Below are 27,425 nucleotides of genomic sequence, written 5' to 3'. Positions count from 1 at the left end.
CTTATTCCTACAAATACTACTCAATTACTAAATACTAAAATTAATAAATATTATAAATACTACTAAATAAGTCTACCATATTTTTAATAAATTAATATTATTTCTGAATGTGGTAAGTGAGATTGTATCAAACCAATGCTAGCTACATACAAAAAAAAATTTGAAGAATCCTGAGAGCTTCTCATGCAGTCAAAATCTGAGGAGGCATGTAGGAGAGAAATACAGAGACATTAAAATAACACTAAACTCCTCTTGCTGTGGCATCTGCTAACTAAAAATGATTGCTGAGGGAATTGACAAGACGAGCAGAATCTCTAGACTGAACTGTGCCAGACTGAAAAGAAAGAAATTAGACATCACAACTGCCATGGCTGAGAGGTCTTGAGAACAATTCAGTCCTAGGAGACTTGAAGAACTTGAAGCGAATCCCTTCTAGAGGAAGATAACAAGATCCAGAGCCTCTAATGTCCTCGCAGTTTACAGTTATTAAACCAGAACATTTAAATAACTGTGACTAAAATAATATAATAGAGCATGAGAGGTCAATATAATGAAGGATGAGATGGAGAATTTAAGCAGAGGATGTGAATTTATAGAGAAAACAAATAAAAAGTATGCTACTGTAATTACTAAATAGTCAATATCAACTCATTCCTCTTATTGTACTTACTGTCTAAAAGATAAATGTTGAAAAAATAATACGAGAAAGCCAGGAAGAGAAAAAGAAAATGTAGGAAAAAGAGAAGGATACAGAGCATTCTTATACCATTTCTAATTACTACCATAATTTCTATGGCTTTCAGTCACAAACAACTTAATGCTAAATTTATACTGTGGATTGTTGCACTTGGAATAGACTCACTTTTCTATGACTTGTTAGAAAGGCTAGAAGATTAATGAGCTAATGTTGAGAAAGCATATCAAATGCAAAGTACACATTTTAGAGGCACTACAGATTTCATTAAATATAAATAGAGAGTTGTAGTGAAATCAAGTGGAATATGTGCCGAGATGAAGTGGTGACAGTATCCTCATGGTTCCCAGCATCCCCAACTTTGGGATAATTTACAGTTCTGAAAGTTAAAAATTCATTGGCAATACAAATAATTTGCATTTATACATTTTATACTCTGAAAATGCTAATGTTTGAAATATTTAATCACAGGGTTTTAAATTATAAACTAATGGAAGAATGAAGAGAACTATAAAAATCACTTAGATACTCTATTTAAATAACATTCGGAGAAAAAAACACAGAGCCTTATAACTTCTAGGCCTTACTCAAATCACTATGTTTTATGTCCCTTGGAAACTTAAGACTGCTTATATCTTTGTTGACCTTTCTAATGTATCTCCTCAATTTCCATATTTTAACAAATTGTCCAGTATGAACCATTAATAAAAGAGAGGAAAGATGCACTCAGAAAATGGCCTGCAGAAGATACCTTTGACCTAACAAATGGATATTAATTATATTCATTATAGTAAATATTCTTAAGTTATTTAAAATAAATTTTCTAAAACAGTTACATAATCAAATGAAAATGGGTCATTTATCATATACCCAAGTAGGACTTATCATAGAAATAGGCAAAATGACATTTAATTATTCAAACAGAAATAAGGAAGAAAATAAAAGAATAAGAGCACTTTACGCTTTTATAGTTATCAGAATATTATATATACAGATATTTAAAACTTGAAAAATCACTTAATTCCAATATGAATCTAGTCATAATGTTCTAAGAATGTTTCCAGGTCATTTCATGTGTTAATTAATCATAATAATTATTTTTAATATTTTTATAATCTGCACATTCTAAGGTAAAAAGAAGTTTAAAAAGACTGTTCCAGTTGTACTTTGTCTCTTCTGAATTTAAAATGTTGCTAGTTAATAATCATAATCAGTAAATCTTTTAAATCTCATAAAATTAACCACTTTGTAAGGTTTTTCTCATTTAGAGTTTTCCTTTATTTAGTAAACAGTTTTGAGAGTCTTCTGTATTCCAGCAATGTTTTAGACACTGGAAATACAATAGTAAATAAGACAGGGAAGTCTCTTGAAATTAATATTCTCTAAAGAAAAATAGACATATGAGAGGATGTGCATTTGGTTCGCAGCTACTTTAATTGTAATGGTCAGGGAAGCCTCGCAGAGGTGATGACCCATGAGCAGAAAGGAGGCTGGGAAGGAAGAGCCAAGCATGTGAGCGTGTGGTGGCACAGCATCCCAACAGAGGACCAGCAGGTGCTATACAAAAGGGATCTTTAAATGTTTAGGTAATGGAAAGAAAATCACTATGGTTGATAAAAAAATAGCTATTTAGAGAATGGATCACAGAAGAACTAGAAAGCAGCAAGACCATTTAAGGAACTATTGACATAGTCCAGGAGCAGGTCATGACATATGAACCAGATGGTAATAGTAGAGGTGCACCAAAGTAGTTGGCATTCAGAGCAGATTTATTTATTGACTTTTAAGTCTTTAATTAAATTCAGTCTCTGAATGTATTTGCTTTTGATATTACATTTTAGATTCTAATGTATCCCTTCAATTAGTATTTATTCCTAATTAATATAATTTATTTGTTCTTCATTTAATAACTAACAACAGTTACCAGGTTGAATAAAAACATATCTGGATGTTAATAATAAATCAGTAATTCTGAGACTATTGATAATTAAACTTCTCAGACATGGTAATGGAACAGGAGGAAAGCAATAATTAAAAAAAAATTTCTTAAATATAAATTAAATATGGCACATTTCACAGCTCTTCAAATATTAGAAGCTAATATGTCGAATAAGTTCTTTTGACAAACTGACTGTAATTTGAAATATGGCCAATAAAATTATTTGTGAATTTTTAATTTTTTGTATTGAACAAAAGCTTCTAAATGCATCTTTAAAAAATATCATGAAACTTTTAACAGGTCTCACTTTCAATATTAGGAGATACAGTTTACATTATATATAAAAGAAAAATGTTCATACATATAAAATAGTTTTTTTAATGCCGAAAAGCAAAAGCATGTATTTGGAGATCAAAAATCGACTTCAAGTCTTTCTCACCTCTAGCCCCCTTCTATGAGGCACAATTTTCTTCAAGCCATACTAAATAGTTTTCTACTTTAGTTCAAGTCCTATAAAGCCTAAAATAATATAAACATACAGAATAAGAGAATACCAAATTTCATTTACTAGCTTTGATTTAAGAAAAATATTGAATGCACACTTACTTTAATAGAAGAAGAGCATCTAGACAAATAATGTAGATCTAAGTTGTCACTTTTATGAAACAATGTTACAGTCATCTCATCTCCTGTATTCTCAATACATTCCAGGAATTTAAAGTTCATGTTAATAGTTTCAATAACATTTCAAACCAATCTATGTGTAGCTATATATATATATATATATATATATATATATATATTTTTTGTTTTTTTTTTTTTTTGGAGACAGAGTCTCGTTCTGTTGCCCAGGCTGGAGTGCAGTGGCGTGATCTCAGCTCACTGCAACCTCCATCTACTGGGTTCAAGCGATTCTCCTGCCTCAGCCTCCAGAGCAGCTGGGATTATGGCAGTTTGGTGTGGTGGCTCCTTCCTGTAATCCTGCCACTTTGGGAGGCCAAGGTGGGCAGATCACTTGATGTCAGAGGTCAAGACCAGCCTGGCCAACATCATGAAACCCTGTCTCTACAAAAATACAAAAATTAGCTGATCTATGTTTTTAAACTTATTTCAAGCTACTGTATCTGGATTTTCTTGTCCAGACTTCTCAATTTTTTTTTTTTTATTTCAAGGGAATATTTCAGTCTCTGAAGCGATATACTTATCGGTCATAAGCCTCATTTTAGAATAACATGTTTTGTTCCTCTATGATTTTGTAAATACTAATGTGTCAAAGCTGAACTTAAATTCTAAATCCACTATACCTTCCTCCTCCTTATATTATTTATTCTGTAAGATTCAAGTGAGATTTCATTGACAACTATGTGTGTGTGTGTGTGCACAGATGTGTGTTTGGTACATGTTTGTCCCCACCTCTACAATCCTTTATTTTTAAAGAACTGTAACACATTCAGTTGGGACATATACTCTACATTTGATCAATGTTTCTAGTACCTCCCATTGACCTATACTTCTTTCCTTTTTTTTTTTTTTTTTTTTTTTCTGACGAGTGGTGTGGGTACTTGTTTTGATGCCTCCATTCTACACCCATGCCTTACAGTTCAGAAGGGAGATAAGTTTCTCGCTCAACTAAACACAAAATTTGAGAGGTTTTGCATTTTCTTCCAGCCAGCATTCAGTGCGACAGGGATGAAAAAGTCAAAAGAAATGAAATGATTTGCAAGAAATGAAATGATTTGCCAATATTATGAAATGAAATGAGTTGTCCAATATTATGCAACAATATAGGATATGTGTGGAGACAGACCAGGTCCTATGTACCCCTTGATATTTGTTCATACTATTACTACATCATTCATTACACTGAGTATCTGGCAATGGGCCCTGTCTCTTCATTAGAACAAAAGCTTCTGATTCAACTTGTTATCTGACCAATGCCAGAATATAGTGAGCATTTAATAAACAAATGTTTAATTATTTTTCCACTGTATCAAGTGTAATAAGCTGCTTCAAAGTTCCCATCATGCTCTCAGTTTTTCCTTTTAGTCATTGTTTTTTCCATCTTTTAATCTTTTTTCAAATTGTACTGTATTTCTATTGGCTGTAAGGTTGAAAGGAAGAAACAAAATATTGTTAATTTGTTTAGGGCCTTTCATCATCTTGGTGCATCAGCTGGAAAAGACCAAAAGCAAAAGTGCTTGCCAAAATAGCTTATGTATTCCTGTCAATTTCTGCCTGCTGAAAACATACTTCTTTAACAGCAGCCAGCAATGAAGCTATTTGGAGCCAAAAAGCAATGCCTCTGTCTTTCTTGCCAACTTGTATCATGTTGTGCCTTTGGAACCAAGAACTAAGATATTTTATTCATCTCTTGTCACCAAAAGAAGCTTAACTGTTTTATGATGTTTTGCAATGCAGGTGATTGGTGGAGCTCAAAACAGAGCTGTTAAACATGATTTGACCATGAAGACTGGAAACATTGCATCAATTTCTCTGAAGATGTACTGTTTTTGAAAGGAATGACTTACTTAGCCCCCCCTGAAAAATTCTTATAGACCTACTAATCAAGAAGAAAACAAGTAGGCAATATTGGTAAGTAAATCTCAAACTAGACCATAGTTCTAATGTCCTAATTATCTAAGCCTGTGACAATATCAATTATGTTGCAATAAGCATGGATACATGACAAATGTGTAGTAAGCAGGATTTTGTGCCTCAGAATGAAAGTGCTAAATTTAACATTGAAAAGGTACTTGATGCAAATGGCTTTAACAGTTATAAACCATCTTCTAGGACCAATTCCAATAACTGTATTTAACTAAAAAACGTATGGCAGGGCTGCCATTTTTGCCAACTCAGTGTTTGTTGCCTGTGTGTACAATGTAATCCCCTTGGAGGTTGGCAACATGGTGGTCCTAATGCACAGAAGAGAGGATCCAAAGAACTTATCTTGAATATTTTGGCTTTAAAATACACAAACTCTCTCTCTCATTGAGAGAACCAAGCATCCTGTTTACATTTTGACCTAGAAGATATTAATAGTACCCAATATACCATCTGTTTATAACCTTCCAAATATTTTCCTTAAAAGTTTATTATTTAAATGATTTTCTTTTTTTTTTTTTTTTTTGAGATGGAGTCTTGCTCTGTCCCCCAGGCTGGAGTACAATGGCGCCATCTCAGCTCATTGCAAGCTCCGCCTCCCAGGTTCACACCATTCTCCTGCCTCAGCCTCCCTAGTAGCAGAGACTACAGGCACCTGCCACCATGCCTAAGTTTTTTGTATTTTTAGTAGAGACGAGGTTTCACCATGTTAGCCAGGATGGTCTCGATCTCCAGACCTCATGATCCACCCCCCTCAGCCTCCCAAAGTGCTGGGATTACAGGTGTGAGCCACTGTGCCCAGCCTTAAATGATTTTCAAATATTATTCAATAAATTATTATTTTAGTAAAGGATCAATCAATAGTAAATGCAAAATAATTGAGTCAGGATTTAAATGGCAGTTATAAATTATGTCTTTAAATATTTCAAATAATAATTCACCCAAAAATTTACAATTAATGTTTATTATACTATCATCCACACCATTAATTTTGCCCTTTTTGTCAGTAGATTAAGCATTTTGAGATAAATAATTCTAAGGATAGACTCAAGAACATTGTACAGAAATGAATCCCTGACTTTAAACAAGCAAAATTGAAACAAATAAAACCAATAAGCTTATATATAAAATCAAGAACATAATTCTTATGAATATTAAAACTGCTGAGACTACATGTTATGCTTTCTCTTAAAGCTCTTAAGAACTAGTGCATAAGTTCAGGTATTAACTTACTTTGTTTTGTTTTTTGAGTCTATAGAAAAATATAGGTCACCTTCTTCAGATTTATGTGAAAGCTTACTCCAATTTACATAGAAATTGTCACAGTTAGAAAAAAAGACTGTATATTTCACTTAACATATACATTAAAAATGAAATTTTACATTTTTTCCTATATGAGTTTAAATTTTTCTAGTCTTTTACAATTTGATGAAATATTAATATCCAATTAAAGGCCAACATAAATATGATTTTATTAATACATAGTATCTTACTGCATTATTCAATGCTTGTAATAAACCTGTTTATATATGGAGAAAAATGATTAAGATTAGTGGTACTCAAAGTGTGTTCTCAGATACCAGCAACAGTATCACCTAGGGCCTCTAAGAAATACAAATTATTGGGACCCACTTAAGACCTATTGAGTAGGAAACTCTGTGGTGGCCCTAGCAATGTCTTTTTAAGAAGAAGAAAGGCTCTGATTTGTAGCGTTTACCTATTTCTGGGGTGCAAATACTCCCACTATGCCAATTTCAAGTTGCAAATGTAACACCACTGAATGCAGAGTGGAGAAGTGATATGTAACACTGTCTTTGGGTGATTCTGATATACTCTACAGTTTCTGGATCACTAACTTGGACTATATGGAAGTGTATAAGAACACAAACTTGGACTTTAAACAGTTTTGATTTAAATAATGCTTCTACCATTTACAGGATTACTAATTTGGTCTTGGTCAAATTATGCAACTTCTATATTCCTTAATTTTCCTGTCATAAACAGAGTCACTGAAAGTTTCTACCTCATGATATGAGAATCGAAATAATTAACTGGAGTAGAGTGGAGTTGCATCTTATACAGGGGTTAAGTTCCAAAGTCAAAATGTAAGGCATAATTGTCTGTAGAACAAAAGCACGCTACAAAATTCTTTTAGCATGTCAGTATGTCTAACACAGACTACTTTCCCTCCATTGTAGGAGAGATCTTCGTTTCTTCAATTACACACCAGATACAGCTCTTAGCTTTTATTTACAAGCTATAGTATATGAAAATTACTTGTTTTTAGCACTAGACTAACACAGACTAATACACAGTAATCATTTTGTGGGAAGTCCATAAAATGAGACCAATGAGGGTGCAGCCAATTCACATCTCACACTTGGCTCACTACAGGACATACTAGAATTAAAATTATTTTGGCTATTATTATAATGGCTGTTGTTGGGATTATGTTTGTTGTTATTATTATTTATTTTTTTCTTTTAGGGAGTACAGAGCAAACATTTCAAAATTCACTCAATTTAAATTCACTTAATTTAAATCCAGATATTAGTATTTTTATACCAAACTATTTGACGCAATTTAATTAATGCAATTTCATTACAACTCAAGTAATAGTAGGTCTTCCACAGGTAACTTGTTAATATTGTTATTTTTGTTGGTGGATGTATCTTACTTAAAATAAAAAATGAACAGAGTCTCAGAAGTTTTTCAAAGTCCCCTCACACTCCGAAAAAAATGTTGGAAAAACAGTAGAGATAAAAAGCATAACACATCATCTGGTTTCTTCCCACTCCTTGAGTAAAGTTAACACATTTCTTAAAAGTAGGCCAGTCCATTTTAGTTTTACTACTTTCCTACAAAGACTACATCTATCTTACAGTTCAAATTTTACCAAAATATCTCTTTCTATATTTTATTCCAATACTCTGAGCTGCATAATACCTTGTACCAAAAGAAATAATTCCTCTTTACTCTGACATTTGCCCTATTCAAATACATGTACAAATTAACCTACTTCCCCTTTAACTTAGCTGTAAATATGTACTCGCTTTAATCTTTCTTGATAAGACAGCCCTCTAATCAATTTTTGTCCTCTCATTTCAGAGCTAAATTCAATACATGCTGTAATTTAACTCTTAGGAGAAAGCTTACCATACAGAATGTAATGCATTTTAGTTAGAATTGGAAGATTTAAAGGCACACTTAGAAAAAAACACTCACTACTGTAAATGCATAATGGAGATTTACCTAAAAGACATTGATTTTATCTTGATATATATTCTGAAGCTCATTGATGTTTGAAAACTTTTAGCTCCTATGTACCTGAAAACAATAATACATTTTTTTCTGGCCTCTTAAGAATTAATGAAGTTTCCAATATCCATCATCTGTGAGCGAAATAAATAAACCTCAGGCTTTTAAGTCTACTGTAATACCTGTCAGAGATACTGGTTATTTGGATGTTTCTTACTTGATCACTGGAGTTGATGACTGATGATTCTGAAGAAACTGAGAGGCAGATATAACAAGGAAGCTTATGTAATGATTAGCATAACTTTATAAGGAGATTTTTATGCATTTCATTTTATATTGAGAGATAATTAGGAATGCTTATTGATACCTTACATTCCAGAACACCAAAAAAACAAGTATAGTATCCAGTGGCAAAGACTTCCTGACTCCTATAACTTTTCAACCTTGAAGAGTGAGTCCAAGACCAGGCATCATGTACTATAAGCTGACTTAAGAGCCCTTGGGCCTTAAGGGAACATCAGAGGTAGTCCAGCAGTACACCTATGGCCTAGGGTGGCAGTGGCTACAGGGTAAACTTCTCTGCCTTTGGAAAGGGGAGAGAAGAGTGGGAAGGAGTGCCTGCTGTGTTTTGAGTGTTAGCTCAGCTGCAGTACCTTAGAAAACCAGGTCAACTTCTAAGGTTTTTTTTCTAGTTCCTGACTCCCAGCATCTTTGGACCACCCAGGGCCCAGGGAACCTCATCACCCTGAAGGGAAGAACACAGGCCTGCCTGGTTTTGCCATTGCCACTGATGTGTCACTGCCCAGGGCCTAGAGCAAACGACATAGGTAGTAGCCAGGGAGTGGTGATAGCATGCCTTGGACAAGATCCAGCACTGTGCTGGCTTCAAGTCTGACCCAGTGCAGTCATAGTTGTGGTGGCCACAGGGGTGCTTGTGTTATTCCATCCCCAGCTTTATGTTGCTCAGAACACAGAGAGAGACTTTGTTTGTTCAGCAGAAAGTAAGGGAAGAGAGCAAAAGTCTCTGCCTAGTAATCCAGAGAATTCTCCCAGATCATGTTCAAGACCATAAAGACCATACCTCTGTAAGCAAGAACCACAGTGTCACTGGGCTTCATGTAACCCCTAAAGCAGACTCAGCTTAGATAAAAACACCCACGTCCTTTCAAATCTCTGCAAATCCTTCCCAAGAAAGATGAATACAAATAAGCTCAGACAGTGAAGACCAGTATATCTACTAGCATCGACACCATCCAGGAAAACATTATCTCACCAAATGAACTAAATAAAGCCCCAGGGACCAATCCTGAAGAAACAGAGAAATAAGACCTTTCAGACAGAGGATTCAAAATAGTTGTGCTGAGAAAATTTAAATACATTTAAGTTAACACAGGGAAGGAATTCAGAATTCTATCAGATAAATTTAATGAACAGATTGAAATAACTAAAAAAGAATCAAATAGAAATACTGGAGCTGAAAAAAATGCGACTGGCATGCTGAAGAATGTATCAGAGTTGTTTAACAGCACAACTGATCAAGCAGAAGAAAGAATTAGTGAGCTTAATGAAAGCCTACCTGAAAATACACATTTAGAAGAGACAAAAGAAAGAAGGAATAAAAATTAACGAAGCACACCCACAGAATCCAGAAAATAGCCTCAAAAGGGCAAATAGAAGAGTTATTAGCCAGGCGGGGGCAGTGGCTCACACCTGTAATCCCAGCACTTTGGGAGGCTGAGGTGGGCAGATCACGAGGTCAGGAGATTGAGACCATCCTGGCTAACACGGTGAAACCCCGTCTTCATGAAAAATACAAAAAATTAGCCAGGCATGGTGGTGGACGCCTGCTGAGGCAGGAGAATGGCGTGAACTCAGGAGGCAGAGCTTGCAGTGAGCCGAGATAGCATCCCTGCACTCTAGCCTGGGCAACAGAACGAGATTCCGTCTCAAAAAAAAAAAAAAAAAAAAAAAAATTTATTAGCCTTAAAGACGAGGTAGAGAAAGAGATAGGTAGAAAGTTTATTAAGGGATAACAGAGAACTTCCCAAACCTAGAGAGAGAGAGATCAATATCCAAATACAAGAAGGTTACAGAACACCAAGCTGTTTTAACACAAAGAAGACTACTTGAAGGTATTTAATAATCAAACTCCCAAAGGTCAAGGATAAAGAAAGAACCCTAAAAGCAACAAGAGGAAAAAAATAACATACCAAGCAGCTTCAATATGTTTGGCAGCAGAGTTTTCAGTGGAAACCTTACTGTCCAGGAAGAGAGGCGTGACATATATAAAGTACTAAAGAAAAAAAAAAAAAAAACACCTTTTACCCTATAAAAGTATATCCAGTGAAAAATCTTTCAAAATTAAAGGAAAAATAAAGACCTTCCCAGATAAACAAATGCTGAGAGATTTTGTCAACACTGGACTTGTTCTACAAGAAATAACCAGAAAGAAAGGAATGTTAATGAGAAATAAGTAATCATCTGAAAGTACACAACTCACTGGTAATAATGCACAAAATATTATAACTGTGGTGTGTAAACTACTCTTATTCTAAGTTGAAAAGCTAACCTATAACCAATGAAAACAATAACTACAACAACTTTCAAGACATAGTAAAATAAGCTACAAATAGAAAAAACAAAAAGTAAAAAATCAAGGGGACAAAGTCAAGTGAGTTTTTATTAGTTTTCTTTTTACTTCTCTGCTATTTTTTTACATAGTGTTAAGTTGTTAGGTGAAAATAATAGGTTATAAGATAGTATTTGCAAGTCTCATGGCGACCTCAAACCAAAAACATACAATGGATACACAAAAAATGAAAAGCAAGAAATTAATCATATCACCAGGAAATCATGTTCACTAGAGGAAGACAGGAATGAAAGAAAGAAGAAAGATGATGAAACAACAAGAAAATACATAACAAAATAGCAGGAATAACTCCATAGTTATTAATAATGAGTATAAATGGACTAAACTCTCCAATCAAAAGACATAGAAAGGGCTGGGCACAGTGGCTCACACCTGTAATCCCAGCATTTTGGGAGGTCGAGGTGGGCAGATCACTTGAGGTCAGGAGTTCAGGATCAGCCTGGCCAACACAGTGAAACCCCATCTGTACTAAAAAAATGCAAAAAAAAAAAAAAAAAGTAATAAGTATTCCATGGGGTATATGTGCCACATTTTCTTTATCCAGTCTATCACTGATGGGCATTTGGGTTGGTTCCAAGTCTTTGCTATTGTGAATAGTGCTACAATAAACATACATGTGCATGTGTCTTTATGGTAGAATGATTTATAATCCTTTGGGTTATAAATTGCACCCAGTAATGGGATTGCTGGGTCAAATAGTATTTCTGGTTCTAGATCCTTGAAGAATCATTACACTGTCTTCCACAATGTTAAACTAAATTATCCTACCATCAACAGTGTAGAAGTGTTCCTATTTCTCCACATCCTCTCCAGCATCTGTTGTTTCCTGACTTTCTAATGATCACTATTCTAATTGGCGTGAGATGGTATCTCATTGTGGTTTTGATTTGCATTTCTCTAATGACCAGTGATGATGAGCTTTTTTCATATGGTTTTTGGCCGCATAAATGTCTTCTTTTGAGAAGTGTCTGTTCCTATACTTCACCCACTTTTTGATGGGGTTGTTTTTTTCTTGTAAAGTTGTTTATGTTCCTTATAGATTGGGATATTAGCCATTTGTTAGATGTATAGATTGCAAAAATTTTCTCCTATTCTGGAGGCTGCCTGTTTACTCTGATGATAGTTTCTTTTGCTGTGAAGAAGCTCTTTAGTTTAATTAGATCCCATTTGTCAATTTTGGCTTTGGTTGCCATTGCTTTTGGTGTTTTAGTCATGAAGTCTTTGCCATGACTATGACCTGAATGGTATTGCCTAGGTTTTCTTCTCGGGTTTTTATGGTTTTAGGTTTTACATTTAAGTCTTTTATCTATCTTGAGTTAATTTTTGTATAATGTGTAAGGAAAGGGTCCAGTTTCAGTTTTCTGCATATGGCTAGCCAGTTTTCCCAACACCATTTATTAAATAGGGAATCCTTTCCCCATTGCTTGTTTTTCTCAAGTTTGTCAAAGATCAGATGGTTGTAGACGTGTAGTGTTATTTCTGAGGCCTCTGTTATGTTCCACTGGTCTATATATCTGTTTTGGTACCAGTACCATGCTCTTTTGGTTACTGTAGCCTTGTAGTATAGTTTGAAGTCAGGTAGTGTGATGCCTCCATCTTTGTTCTTTTTGCTTAGGATTGTCTTGGCTATGTGGGCTCTTTTTTGGTTCCATATGAAATTCAAGGTAGTTTTTTTCTAATTCTGTGAAGAAAGTCAATGGTAGTTTGATGGCGATAGCATTGAATCTGTAAATTACTTTGGGCAGTATGGACCTTTCTTTTCACAATATTGATTCTTCCTATCCATAAGCATGGGATGTTTTTCTATTTGTTTGTGTGAGCAGTGGTTTGTAGTTCTCATTGAAGAGGTCCTTCACATCCCTTATAAGCTCTATTCCTAGGTATTTTATTCTCTTTGTAGCAATTGTGAATGGAAGTTCACTCATGATTTGGCTCTCTGTCTATTACTGGTGTATAAGAATGCTTGTGAATTTTGCACTTTGATTTTGTATCTTGAGATTTTGCTGAAGTTGCTTATCAGCTTAAGGAGATTTTCGGCTGAGATGATGGGGTTTTCTAAATATACAATCATGTCATCTGCAAACAGACAACTGGGCTTTCTCTCTTCCTATGCACTCTCACCACTCCTATTCAACATAGTATTAGATTTCTGGCCAGGGCAATCAGGCAAGAGAAAGAAATTGATGCACTTTTGAAAGTTTACTCTGGCTGGAGGCAGTGGCTCATGCCTGTATTCCCAGCACCTTGGTAGGCTGAGGCAGGCAGATCACTTGAGGACAGGTGTTCAAGACCAGACTGTCCAACATGGCGAAACCCTGTCTCTACTTAAAAAGACAAAAATTAGTCAGGCATGGTGGCGTGTACCCGTAGTCCCAGCTACTCTGGAGGTTGAGGCAGGAGAATAGCTTGAACCTGGGAGGCGGAGGTTGTAGTGAGCCGAGATTGTGCCACTGCACTCCAGCCTGGACGACCAGAGTAAGACCCTGTCTCAAAAAAAAAAAAAAAAAAAAGAAAAAAGAAAAAGTTACTCTACCAGTGAATTTCCAGATGAAGAAACAGTAAAGTTCTGGTACAGACAATGTCAGTGTTCTTGTATCTGACTCAGATACAAAAGACTCATCAATCTTCCTAGGAAACATTTTATAGATGGCCTAGGAGAAGGAGATTTCTAGTGTAGTATGCAAAAATAAAAATGTAATATTCTGGAAATTAATAATTAATCTGGAGGAGCTGTGGTATTTTTAATAGACTTGTAAAAATGTTGATTTACTTTGGAATTTTGATTTAGAGCGAAATCATGTCACCAAATGTATATTAGCAGCATGCAGCACAAGTTAAAAAAGTACAGAAACTAAGAAGCACAAATGATTTCACGTGTAGTTACTTTTATTTCTATTCAAAGTGTTACCACATTAAATGCTTGCAAATAATATTTCTGTATAATGACATAGAGGAGGAATTCTCTTTAGCTGTTTCATTTATTATTTTCCCACTAATAAAGACTATCATTTACTATTCTTGATCCTGTTTTGTGTACATTATTACTTATTATTAATAACAGTTTTACTAATAGATTTTAATGAGAAGTAAATAATTGCTCCATTAATATAATCTCAAGATTATATACTTGTCATAAACTTAATCCTCAACTACTTTCATTAACTATTTATAGGATTTTAAATTGCATTTATTGGGTTTATTTTATATGCAAGCTCTAATATTATAAATATATTTAAGTTTACAATAACTGTTTACAAGGCCCAAATTGCCATATTTTTTCCAATCTTTGAAAATTTATTCTCTAATTATGTGATAATAACTATTCAGTGATAGGGCAATTATAGAGTAATTGCTATGTCATTATTGAGTAATAACATTGTAACACCATGAAATTACAGGGTAGATAAATACATGGCAAATTTTACATACTAAAGCATAGTACAGAAAATCAAATAATTATATTGCACTGCATTTCTACAGTACAGAAAATCAAGTAATTATATTTCAAAGCATACAATAAATCACACTAATCAGTTTTCAGTATTTTTATATAGTAAGAAAATTGCTTCAAAGCAAAACCTCTATTGCTTTTTTGGTTAAAGAAACTGGCTTAGTTTTTGTGGTAAAGTTGGTAATGGAGATAGAGTGTGTGATTAAGCATTTATGTTTTTCTTTAAATATCACTACTTATATTACCTTTTACACTCAATAAACATATTATACTACAAAAGTCAGCTTTCTCAGAAAAAAATTTCCACTGCTATTATTTTCATCACATTCTCTCACTGAAATGGACACTAAAATAGAGACAATTAGCTCTTATCATTTTAATTTGCATGCTAAATTTACATACACATTTTCACTTGTATGAAACAAACAAAAACAATCTACTATGGAAAAGTAGTTTCTCAACTTCAACTGCATATTCTTGCAAGGCTTTAATGTCATGAATGGCAACAGTATTCTAGGGAAAACTCTCCTAGATCAAAGAAGAACTAAATTCATAACAAGTAAAATGATTCTAGACTAGATCCTGGGTCATACAGAAAACATCTATAAAGGATATTATGAGGAGAATTGGGAAAAAGTGAATTTGGGTTCAAATATTAAGTAGAATTATTGAATTGATGTTAAGCTTTTTGATTGTGCTACATTATATTGTTTTTATATTGAAGAAAATATTTATTCATTAAGAATGTATGTTCTATCATTAACCACAATGTTCTACCCACTTCAGTTTTAAAAAAACCAAAAATCTGTTTCTATATATATACACACACACACACACACACACACAAACACACACACACACACACACACAAAATGAAGGGCTGAAGAGAGAAGGAAGAAAGAAAGAGAAAGCAGTAATAGTAAAATGTGAACAAGAAGGGTAAAGTGGGGGGTGGAAGAGAGAGCATAAAAAGAAAGAAAATTATATATAGATGATAAATACAAGGCTGCTTACTGTAGTGTTCTTGAAACACTTTTAGGTTTAATTTTTTTATATAAAATTTAACAGAAAGTTTCATTTACCTTTTAAGTGTATGAGAGCTTCACTCGGTTCAACCAACATATTCTGACTGAGTAGGAAATACCCAGAAGAATAACACAAGGTTTATTTTATTTTATTTATTTATTTATGTATTGATTGATTGATTGATTGATTGAGACGGAGTCTGGCTCTGTCGCCCAGGCTGGAGTGCAGTGGCGCCATCTCGGCTCACTGCAAGCTCTGCCTCCCAAGTACACTCCATTCTCCTGCCTCAGCCTCTGGAGTAGCTGGGACTACAGGCGTCTGCCACCACGCCCGGCTAATTTTCTGTATTTTTAGTAGAGATGGGGTTTCACCGTGTTAGCCAGGATGGTCTCAGTCTCCTGACGTCGTGATCCGCCCGCCTTGGCCTCCCAAAGTGCTGGGATTACAGGCGTGAGCCACCGTGCCCGGCCAACACAGGTTTTCTTTCAGTCAGGAATAATAGTTTCTTGACTAGCACGGACATGTATAGGAATTACCATATTTTACAGATTCATAATGTGTTACTTATCTTGAGCTTGCAAACTGCTTATGAGTGGCCCTAGAAAGGAACTGATACAGTCTGGACAATGACTTCATAAATCCTAGATTTGCATAAGAAGACAAAAAAGTGAGGAAACTCAGGGATTTTAAGTATAACTAAACGTCAGTGATACATCAGAGGATGTTTAGACATATGTTATTCTTTACTTAGACTTCTTTCTTCATATGTAGTAGTACACCCTTTCATTTGATTCAAGTCCCTTACTGTTTTATACACTCCAAAATATTTCACTGTGATCCTAGAACTCATCATGGTCTTTCATCATTATATATGTTGATATATTCTCAAAATTTTTCTCTAAGTATATTCCTATCTAGCTAAAAATAGCCATAACCTGAGGATATTGCTTTAGCTGCAGTCATTCAAAGTGGCAGCTTTCATTGACCCCCTTCCATGGCCAACCGTGTATCTTCAGACCTAAGTAAACTCTTAGGTGAATTTCTCATTGCTGCTTCTAGGCTAAAGGATGGTAAACTTGTTCTAAAGAGCCAGAGAGTAAAGCTTAGGCTCTACAGCCGACATATGGTCTCTGTTGTGGCTGCTATTGCTGCCTCCTTCATCTCCTCTTTCGTCTGTTTGTTTGTTTGTTTGTGTGTCAATAAGAACCTTTTTTTTTAATACTTTAAGTTTTAGGGTACATGTGCACAACGTGCAGTTTAGTTACATATTATACATGTGCCATGTTGGTGCGCTGCACTCATTAACTCGTCATTTAGCATTACTTATATGTCCTAATGCTATCCCTCCCCCCTCCCCCCACCGCACAACAGGCCCTGGTGTGTGATGTTCCCCTTCCTGTGTCCATGTGTTCTCATTGTTCAATTCCCACCTATGAGTGAGAACATGCGGTGTTTGGTTTTTTTGTCCTTGCAATTGTTTGCTGAGAATGATGGTTTCCAGCTTCATCCATGTCCCTACGAAGGACATGAACTCATCATTTTTTATGGCTGCATAGTATTCCATGGTGTATATGTGCCACATTTTCTTAATCCAGTTGATCATTGTTGGACATTCGGGTTGGTTCCAAGTCTTTGCTATTGTGAATAGTGCTGCAATTAACATACGTGTGCATGTGTCTTTACAGCAGCATGATTTATAATCCTTCGGATGTTTGTTTTATAACACACACACACACACACACACACGACTTACTTTAATTGGCCACACAGGCCAAAGTCTGGATTTTCCCTGTAAGCTATAGTTTACTCAGCCTTGTTCTAGACTATAATTTCTTTTTTTCCCCCTAAGAGAAAATTTATTTATTATATTTAAAGTTATCATCTATTGTTCTCCCAGTTACCAGTCTTCATTCACTTTAGCATCTCACTCTCCATCCCTATTCCAGTAATTATTTCTGCAATTACAAATCCATACATAAGATAAATGATCCATTCATGAGTCTTGTCTCTCAGTTGCATGTATATTTGTTTTCTGTTTTATATCCTTCCCCAATAACTCAAAACTACACAACTTCCAAATCTCAGGTCCAGACATCTTACTCTCTTTTCACTGTCTTCAAAGTTTCCAACTCACCACTTCTAGTAACTCCACCCAACAATTATTACACCACAGAAACCTAGTTTATATTGACTGTATGAAATTTTTCTATTATTTCCTCTCCTCATATTCTCACTTTTATTTCAGTTTATTGTTATAATCATTGCCTTACACATATCCACAATCCTTCTGCCAACTGTACTCTTCTTCTTCATTGTAGTCTACAAGCAAAACACAGCTATACTAAGACCCAGTATATGGCTTTTTCTGTAGTTGCAATGAGAACCAGCTAGGAAAAATATACAACTGAGCTGATTTACTAGTGATCTAAAACTCTGGTTTCCAGTGTCTCTCCTCAAATTGTCAATAACACCTCCTTCATCCTTACTCTCACTTTAGGATCTTACTTATTACGTTATTGAAGCAATTAAGAAGAGAACACTCACAATTATCCCTTCACACATCTGTAACTGTGTCTGTATACTCTACCAACCATGCTGTTGTTTGACTGGAGTGTACTTACTCCCATTTCAGGGATGTACACTGGATCCCATCCCCTCTCACTTACTGATGGACTTCACATCCATAATTTTCTTCTTTCATTTTTTATTGTTTTTTTTTGTGTGTGTGTGTGTGCGTGTGTGTGTGTGTGTTTTGAAACAGTCTCACTCTGTCATCTAAGCTGGAGTGCAGTGGCACGATCTTGGCTCACTACAACCTCCACCTCCCGGGTTCAAGCGATTCTCCTGCCTCAGCCTCCTGAGTAGCTGGGATTACAGGAGCCTGCCACCATGCCTGGCTAATTTTTTTGTATGTTTTAGTAAAGATGGGGTTTCACCATATTGCCCAGGCTGGTAGCAAACTCCTGGCCTCAAGTGATCTGCTTGACTCAGCCCCGCAAAGTGCAGGGATTACAGGTGTGAGCCACCACACCCAGCCCATAATTTTCTGCTTCTGTTTTGTTTCATCAACTTTTCTTGCTTTACTTGAATGTTACTATCTGGATAGAAACCTGCTTTATGATCTACAATCTTAAAAAGAAAGAAAAATCATCCCCTGATTCTATCTTTTTAACTACTATTCTACTTCTATGCAATCCCATGTAACAAAATTCAGAAGAAAGTTTCCTTAAGAAGCTACCCTGTCTCCAGATCATCTTTTCATTTCTGGAGACCCATTTCAATTTGGCTTTTATGACAGCTTCCCCTGTTATTAAGTGTTTCTATTCATCCTGGAAAAAAAGAAGTCAATTCCAAATTCACATTGTACTCAAATTCTCATCGGCATTTGACACAGTTGAGAAGTTCCTCATAACTGTTTCCTCACTCAGATTCTAGTGCACCTAACTATTCTTCATTTTTTCCTACATCTTTGGGTGTTTCTTCCTAGTCTAATTTATAAACCTCCTCCTATTCTTAACTTCAAAAAAAGGTTTTCTAGGGTTCAGATGTAGCATATTTTCTTCGTGAAATTTTTTTTAAGTCTCTGGTTCACTGATTTTCAAGCAAGCACTGTGTATACTGTGGAGCACAAGAAGACTTTTTGAGGAGCATACAAATATGGACAGTTTCAAGAAACCCATTTTTCCAATCTTCATCCTTAATATGCACACTTTACTGAAAATAATCTGCCTGAGAATGTGCTCACAGTGAGATATACTTTGCAAATACTTTCCCAGCTCTCCTTACGCAATACACCTTCCTCCTTGTTACAGAAAACAAAACAAGCAAAAGATATGCACACACATATATGCACACTCATATATAAAATAGATGTACATGCAATGTTAATTTTCTTTGACAAAAATTTTAGTGACTTAGAAGGAAATGGCCATTCGTGTTTCAAATATTTATCTTTCCTTCTACCTTACTCTACACCTCATATCTCTGTTGACATTATAATAATCCCCTCCACTAACAAACACACGGGAGAGACAGAAAGAGAGAGAGAAATATATTTAAAACATTCAACAAAAATTACCTGTACCTTGAAACAAGTAGCATGTCAGTTTTATATCTCTGACAATGGGTCCCATGATTATAAATATAATAACATTTTAGTACTTTTCAATTGAACACTAGCAAAATCAAATATTAGAGCTGTGGCTAGTCTTTTTCCTAATTGTTATGGTACCATTCAAATCAAAGGGAAGGACTGGTTTCTAAATAATTCTGTATTCATTATCTGAAATATGTGTTTATATATTGCAAATAAAACATAATGTAGAGTTGGCTTTCTAAAGAAAAATAAATATTTCCAGAGAAAAATGAATACTTGAGAAGGGTTTTTGAAGAAATAATATCTGAAATAAAAATCAGTTCTTGAAACAAACAAAAAACCTTCAAGTTTGGTAATAGAAATGCCAGGTATTAAAGGCTGGTTATCCATCCAACCTCATTATCAAATTTCTTACATCAGAATATATTACATGCACTTGGTGATTATGTAAAAATCTCTACAGTGACCTTATTTAAAAAATATTAAGGACGCTAATTTTACTACTATTTAATTTTGCTAGCAAGCACCTATTTAGAAATATTTGATTTCTGTTACATTTTTGTATTCATTAAAAACACTTTTAAAATGTAGTTCTTCAAACAAAAAGGTCCCTATACAAGATGAAAATTAGAAAATTATAAGGTCTACTCTTTATTCTTTGAAAGCTACTCACATAAATGTGACATTCTAAATATTTATTAATTACTATTAAAACATTACTAATATTCTGATTAAAATGACTATAAAATTGATATGTAATTCCATGTGGACCCATGAAATTAATTTGATACTTTTGAAAATAAAATAACTTTAAAAAGCATAGCTATCCATGCTCTATTTTATCTTTAATAATCTTTATCATATTTTCCTACACAGGCACATTTTTTTTTTAGTTTTCCCTTACTACTGTATGTTTCATGCATTTCTAGACTCCCCTTTTTTTATTCACTCAATGATAATAAACTGTTATTTATTACTTAAAAATAATTTACTAAGGACATGTTTTCAGTTTAGCAAGAAATCTTAGAAATGTATTCACTTTAATGAACTATATTATTTTTCATTCAAGGTTACCTTCATCATCCACACATCACAGAGAATATCAGAAGGAACTTAATGTTTCTGATTAAAGGTCAGTTCTCATAAAGCTTTTGTTCTTTCTCATGCTGTATTTTCTTCTTATTTGTGACTTACATATTTACTGATTTTTTCAACTAAGATTTTATTCATTAACCAGAAATATGTACACATTTTCTCAATGTGTATGTATACACATCCATCCATACATCCAAATCAATTTATATATATATATAAATAAATTTTCTTTGTGTCAATAAATACTGCATATCATTTAGATATGAGATTTATTATCATTTCAATCAGGGAGAAGTACCTTTCAAGAATGATTAAAAGGGCCGGGCGCGGTGGCTCACGCTAGTAATCCCAGCACTTTGGGAGGCCGAGGCGGGCAGATCACGAGGTCAGGAGATCCAGACCACAGTGAAACCCCGTCTCTACTAAAAATACGAAAAATTAGCCGGGCGTGGTGGCGGGCGCGGTGGCGGGCGCCTATAGTCCCAGCTACTCGGAGAGGCTGAGGCAGGAGAATGGCGTGAACCTGAGAGGCGGAGCTTGCAATGAGCCGAGATCGCGCCACTGCACTCCAGCCTGGGTGACAGAGCGAGACTCCGTCTCAAAAAAAAAAAAAAAAGGGCCGGGCGCGGTGGCTCACGCTTGTAATCCCAGCGCTTTGGGAGGCCGAGGCGGGCAGATCACGAGGTCAGGAGATCGAGACCACGGTGAAACCCCGTCTCTACTAAAAATACAAAAAAAAAAAAAGCCGGGCGTGGTGGCGGGCGCCTGTAGTCCCAGCTGCTCGGAGAGGCTGAGGCAGGAGAATGGCGTGAACCTGGGAGGCGGAGCTTGCAGTGAGCCGAGATTGCGCCACCGCACTCCAGCCTGGGCGACAGAGCAAGACTCCGTCTCAAAAAAAAAAAAAAAAAAAGAATGATTAAAAGAAAACTAATAATTTTATTACTAGTAGTTGGTAATTGTGCAACCACTCATTATCTTTGCAAGTCTACAATCAAATTTTGATTAGGTTGTCTATGTTTTTAGTGAAAAAAATAGCCCAATTATATTGCAAACAATTATTGAACATCATCTTTTTCAGATTTTCAAAATCAAATCATTAAATACAGAGAAAAATATGTGAAACACCTTTTGGTATTTCTTTGAAAGCATCAGTTTTTCCTATTATACAGAAAGAACATAGGAGACGCCATCATGGGAGTTGACATCCTCCACAAGGACCGAAAGGTTCCCCGCAAGGAGCCCAAGAACCCAGATACCTACCTGAGGCTGTTGGTCAAGCTGTACAGGTTTCTGGCCAGACGAACCAACTCCACATTCAACCAGCTTGTGCTGAAGAGGTTGTTTATGAGCCGCACCAAGCGGCCACCTCTGTCCCTTTTCCAGATGATCCGCAAGATGAAGCTTCCTGGCCGGGAAAACAAAACGGCCGTGGTTGTGGGGACCATAAGGGATGCTGTGCGGATTCAGGAGGTGCCCAAACTGAAGGTGTGTGCGCTGCGCGTGACCAGCCCGGTCCGCCGCGGCCCTAGACTCCCCCAAGGGCTGCAGCACCGTCCTGCTCTTCGGTCCTCTCAAAGGCCGAGAGGTGTGCCGGCATTTCGGCACGGCCCCGGAAACGCGGCACCAAACCCTACGCCCGCTCCAAGGGCCGGAAGTTCGAGCGTGCCAGAGGCCGACCGGCAGCCAAGGCCACAAAAGCTAACCCGGGGCCGGGCGCGGTGGCTCAGGTCTATAATCCCAGCACTTTGGGAGGCCGAGGCGGGGCGGATCACGAACGAGGTCAGGAGATTGAGACCATCCTGGCTAACACGGTGAAACACCGTCTTTACTAAAAATACAAAAAATTAGCTGGGCGTGGTGGCAGGCGCCTGTAGTCCCAGCTACTGGAGAGGCTGAGGCAGGAGAATGGTGTGAACCCAGGAGGCGGAGGTTGCAGCGAGCCGAGATCACGTCACTGCACTCCAGCCTGGGCGACAGAGCGAGACTCCGTTTCCAAACAAAAAAAATAATAACTCTGGATCCTACCCTTTTATTAAAAAGATTTTGGATGCTGAGGAAAAAAAAAAAAAGGTTACAGGTTTGACCTAGTCACATATTCCACAACCAGCAGCATGCTAAATACTATAGGAGTTAACAAAAAAATCATTAAGACATAACCCCATCGTCTAAGAAATACAATGTTTGTAGAAATAGGGTAAGAAATACACTGTAATTGTGTATAATTTAGATGTTGATCAATATTTAAGTAACACTTTATAATACTTTTCGATCATTGAATTTTGAATTTCTTGTAAATTTTCAACAGAGTATCTGTTTCACATTCCTTACTTGGTGGATGTAGAATGAGAGCCAATGATTCTTCACCATCACACAGCCGGTTATCAAGATAGGTAAGCCAAAAACTTAAGTCTCTTGATTCATAGGCAGAATGCTTTCATTTACACTGCTCTGAGATATAATTTAGCACCAAAAATCTATTGTAAATGCTATTGTTAATAATAATAAAAACTGACGAATTAATGAAATTCTGTTCTCTAGCACAGTTATATATATATTTTAATAAAACATATATAAAATATATAATATATACATTGTAATAAAACAAAACCTTACTCTAAGAGAAAGATTATGGCCATCCTTATTAGAATTTTTAAATAATGAAAGTCTTTCTACAAGAGTAGGATATTCTAAAGAATGGAGACTACATCATATTCTTCATTTTATCCTCAGCACATGGCACTTAGTAAGAGGTAAATATTTATTAAAGACCACCGCACTTTTCTGTAAGCCTGGCTGATTCCTTATGAAATTCAAACACTCAAAGTGTTCATATGCTTTCACCAATAAGTATAATTAGTCTGACACTCTAAAAGAAAATGTGCTAGCTTAGTTATTTAGGCAAAATATTTCTTCCATGAATTAGCAGAGTTAATGCTAAATATGCTTTGCTATTAGTAATTTAGAAGGTTGATTTTATCAGTAGGTGAAATAGGTATGCTAGAGTCTTGTGATTTCATCTGCCTAATATTGAAGTATGCTTGGAATTTCAACAACAAAGAATTACTCTGTGGATAAAAGATATCTACTTCTGCCCAAAGCAGCATAATAATCCATATCCATCATGCAAACCTCAAAGTTAGATATAAAATCAACTTGATTTTGATAATTAACCAAATCCATATAATAAAGTACATACATTTTGGAGACCTTTATTCCGTTTGCCACTCTTCTTGTACTAGCTGTTAAATTAGTAATTTCACGTTTTTGAGAAAGAATTTCCATATAAAATATAAAACAACATATAAATCATAAATTTATAAAGAGTGGATGAAAAATCATGATCTGTATAAAACATAGTTGATCAATGATGGTAAAGGGATGTAAAAAGCACAAATTGTGGCTACGTCAGATAAAGTATTTTTCCTTTAAGAAAAAGGTTGAAGTCTATATTTATTTGAGTGACTCATTGGTACACTTGGGGGATGGAAAAAAAAGGCCTTGTGACATTACACAATTTTTTTTAACATCTGTGAGATACACTGTAAAAAAAACACTTGTGACATTTAATTGTCATAATGCATGTAAGTAAACAAACAGAACAAAAATTGATACAGAGCTAGTAAATTGGTCTTCATTTTTGTTTTTAAATTTATTTGAGATCTACAAAGTGATAGTAATTTATAATTCAAATAAAATTAGTACTCTGAGATTGAAAATAATTTACCTCATTTTTCTGTCTACTGAACATGATACACTGTATATCATATCACTTAATGAGTTTGCATAGTACTGATCCAGTGAATTTTGATACTGACAAGTAATTATAATACAAAATTTAAAAATAATTAGGTTCTCAGAAAATCAATCCTATTATAATTTTTGAGAACATTTTTGATCAAAGGTTTCTTAATTTATTTCAGTAAAAAGTTATTTAAATAAAAGTTATTTAAGTAAAAAGTTATTTAAGTAAATTGTTATTTAAGTAAAATGGTAAAATACTTTGTATTATTAATATTTTATAGAAAACACAGAAGCAGAATGTTGAAATGTACAATACATTCTTTTAAAAAATCACGTTTAGTTACTCAAATACAATTTGAGTTTATATGTGTGCTCCTATTTACTCAACAGCAATTTAAAATATTCGATAAATTTACTTTTATTAATTATGTGTCAATTTATAAAGGAATTATGTAAAGAACAAATAATTTGGGGTCAGATAAAAAAGTTTTTAATTCTGCCTTATTTATTTTATGCTGTGTGCACCTTGGATAAGTTACTTACCTTTAAAAAAAAATAATTCTAATTTGTAGAGTTAGAGGTACCAAATCCTTAAAATCTAAATTTTAGTTATGAGATACAGGTAATTAAAGAAAACATTCTGCACAGCACCTATCACAGAAGGGGCAATGATCACAAATATTATGATGATTATAATATAATATTCTTTTATAAAATATTACGAACTATGTCATCCAATGTAAAAAGTAATGAACAATAAGTACACTTTTAAATATTCCATATTTATATAGTCTTTAAACTTCAAAAATAACATTTTTGTTGCTTATTTTCTGAAAAACAAAAAACAAAAAACAAAAAACTCCTGTATATTTCTATTCATCTGGAATACACCAGTTTATATTTAACTGAATGGAACTTGCAAGCAAAATATATAGGAAAGATTTGAATTAGAAATAAAATAATTATGGTAATGTTCTATTTACCCTTATTGAAGGATAAGAATTGAAAGGTGTATGAAGATATAGTTATTGGTAGAGTAGAAAACGGATCAAAGATCTACTAAATTTTAAAACATAGAATTTCCACTACTAATTACTTCTTACTAAATAATTAACTCTTTTTTATATAAGATAAAGTGAAGAGTTAAAAATATAGTGAGGCATTGTTCTGCTAGGAATAGAAGAAGGGTCATGAAGCTACAACATTTAGGATTAAATTTGTTCTGGGTATTTGCCAATCCATAATAAGTGGCTGAAAGTTTGGATTGTACTTTGGACAGCCTCATAATACTAAGAAAAAAAAAAGTAAATGCAGTAGACTTTGATAACCACTCCCTTCCTGCAATACAAAGAATTCCAATCTAAGAGTAAAGCTGAATGTAATAAACTTGGCATCCCTACATAGTGGAGTCTATCATAAAATAATATGAATAGTCTGGACAATTCCAAACCATGCAATTGAATTAAGGTAATTAATGATTGCTAAAGTCTACAGATAACAGGCAGAAGTAAATTACAAACAATTTCTGGAGTAAAAAATCCATTACAGATAACATAATCCTCATCCTCAAATTTACCTCTGCAAGTACTTTTTCACTGACACTATACTACAAACACAATCCCATTACAGATAACATAATCCTCATCCTCAAATTTACCTCTGCAAGTACTTTTTCTGTGACAATATACTACAAACACGATCAAATGTAACCAGGAAAAGAAGGTGGCAAAATGACATGAGCAGGAATTTCAAAAATAAGACTAAAGAGAACAGCTCAAAAGAAATTGCAAATATTGGAACTATCAGACAGAGACTGAAGATAACATTATTTATTTCAGCCAGGCGCTTTGGCTCATGCCTGTAATCTCAACACTTTAGGAGTCCAAGGCGAGTGGATCTCCTGAGGTCAGGGGTGAGACCCGCCTGACCAACATGGTGAAACCCCATCTCTACTAAAAATACAAAAATTAGCTGGGCGTGGTGGAGGTCGGCTGTAATCCCAGCTACTTGGGAGGCTGAGGAAGGAGAATCACTTGAACCCAGGAGTTGGAGGTTGCTATGGGCCGAGATCACACCATTGCACTCCAGCCTAGGCAACAATAGCCAAACTCAGTTTAAAAAAAAAGAATTATTTCTACATTCAAGGAGATAAAAACTAAGATTCAATAATTGGATAGAGTACCAAAAATAATAAAAAGAGACTTAGCATATTGAAAAATATATAGATTATTGCAGTGGGTAACAACAATCTAAAACAAAGACTCAATGGACATACTCAAAAGCATATTATGCAAAACAAAGGAGAAACAATACATTTGACATTTGGCCAGAACAAACAAAACAGAATGCCACATTTAGAGATAAAAGTTCAGAAAATTTTATATAGGAGGAAAGAAACAAATAGCATATTGGTGAATCTCTAGCATATGATTAATTCGAGTCCCAGAAGTGAGGAGTATATTGATGAGACAGAAGTAATACAAAAGGTAACATATGAAAATGTTCTAAAATGCATGAATATGACTAGCCCATTTTTTCAAGATTTTTTTTTTCTGCTAAGCAGAGTGGATACAAAAGACAATCTACACATCAACGATCAAAATAAAACTAAAGAAAACTGGTCAAGTAAAAATATAAAAGAGCTCTTATTTTCAAATTAGTAATAGTGACATTTACAGATGATTTCTCAACAGTGATGCAAGCCAAAATATAGTGACATGATATCATCATTTGTGAAAAAGAAAATAACTGCCAGTTCAGAATTCTATGCCAAAGAAAATTATGATTGAAGATACGATGTTGAAATAAAGACATTTTTAGGAAAACAAAAACAAATAATTTGCTATCAGTAGAAGTAAAATAAGAGGGATT

General features: G+C 34.8%; 1 long non-coding RNA gene and 1 pseudogene across 1 annotated transcript in view; one reads left to right on the top strand and one right to left on the bottom strand.

Annotated features, from left to right (window-relative positions):
• The window catches only part of LOC134736984 (uncharacterized), a 456,075-nt gene extending 433,866 nt beyond the window's left edge, over positions 1-22,209 (bottom strand). Inside the window, exon 1 of the long non-coding RNA XR_010121488.1 lies at positions 22,074-22,209. This is a non-coding gene — a long non-coding RNA (uncharacterized lncRNA). The remainder of the gene's footprint in view (positions 1-22,073) is intronic.
• LOC129484224 (large ribosomal subunit protein eL18-like) overlaps positions 22,005-27,425 on the top strand; it is a 79,678-nt pseudogene continuing 74,257 nt past the window's right edge.

The sequence above is a fragment of the Symphalangus syndactylus genome, chromosome 6 (genome assembly GCF_028878055.3).
Source record: "Symphalangus syndactylus isolate Jambi chromosome 6, NHGRI_mSymSyn1-v2.1_pri, whole genome shotgun sequence".
In the NCBI taxonomy this organism is placed as follows: Eukaryota; Metazoa; Chordata; class Mammalia; order Primates; family Hylobatidae; genus Symphalangus; species Symphalangus syndactylus.
The sequence above is the reverse complement of the archived record's forward strand: the minus strand, read 5'-3'. Positions and strand labels throughout refer to the sequence as shown.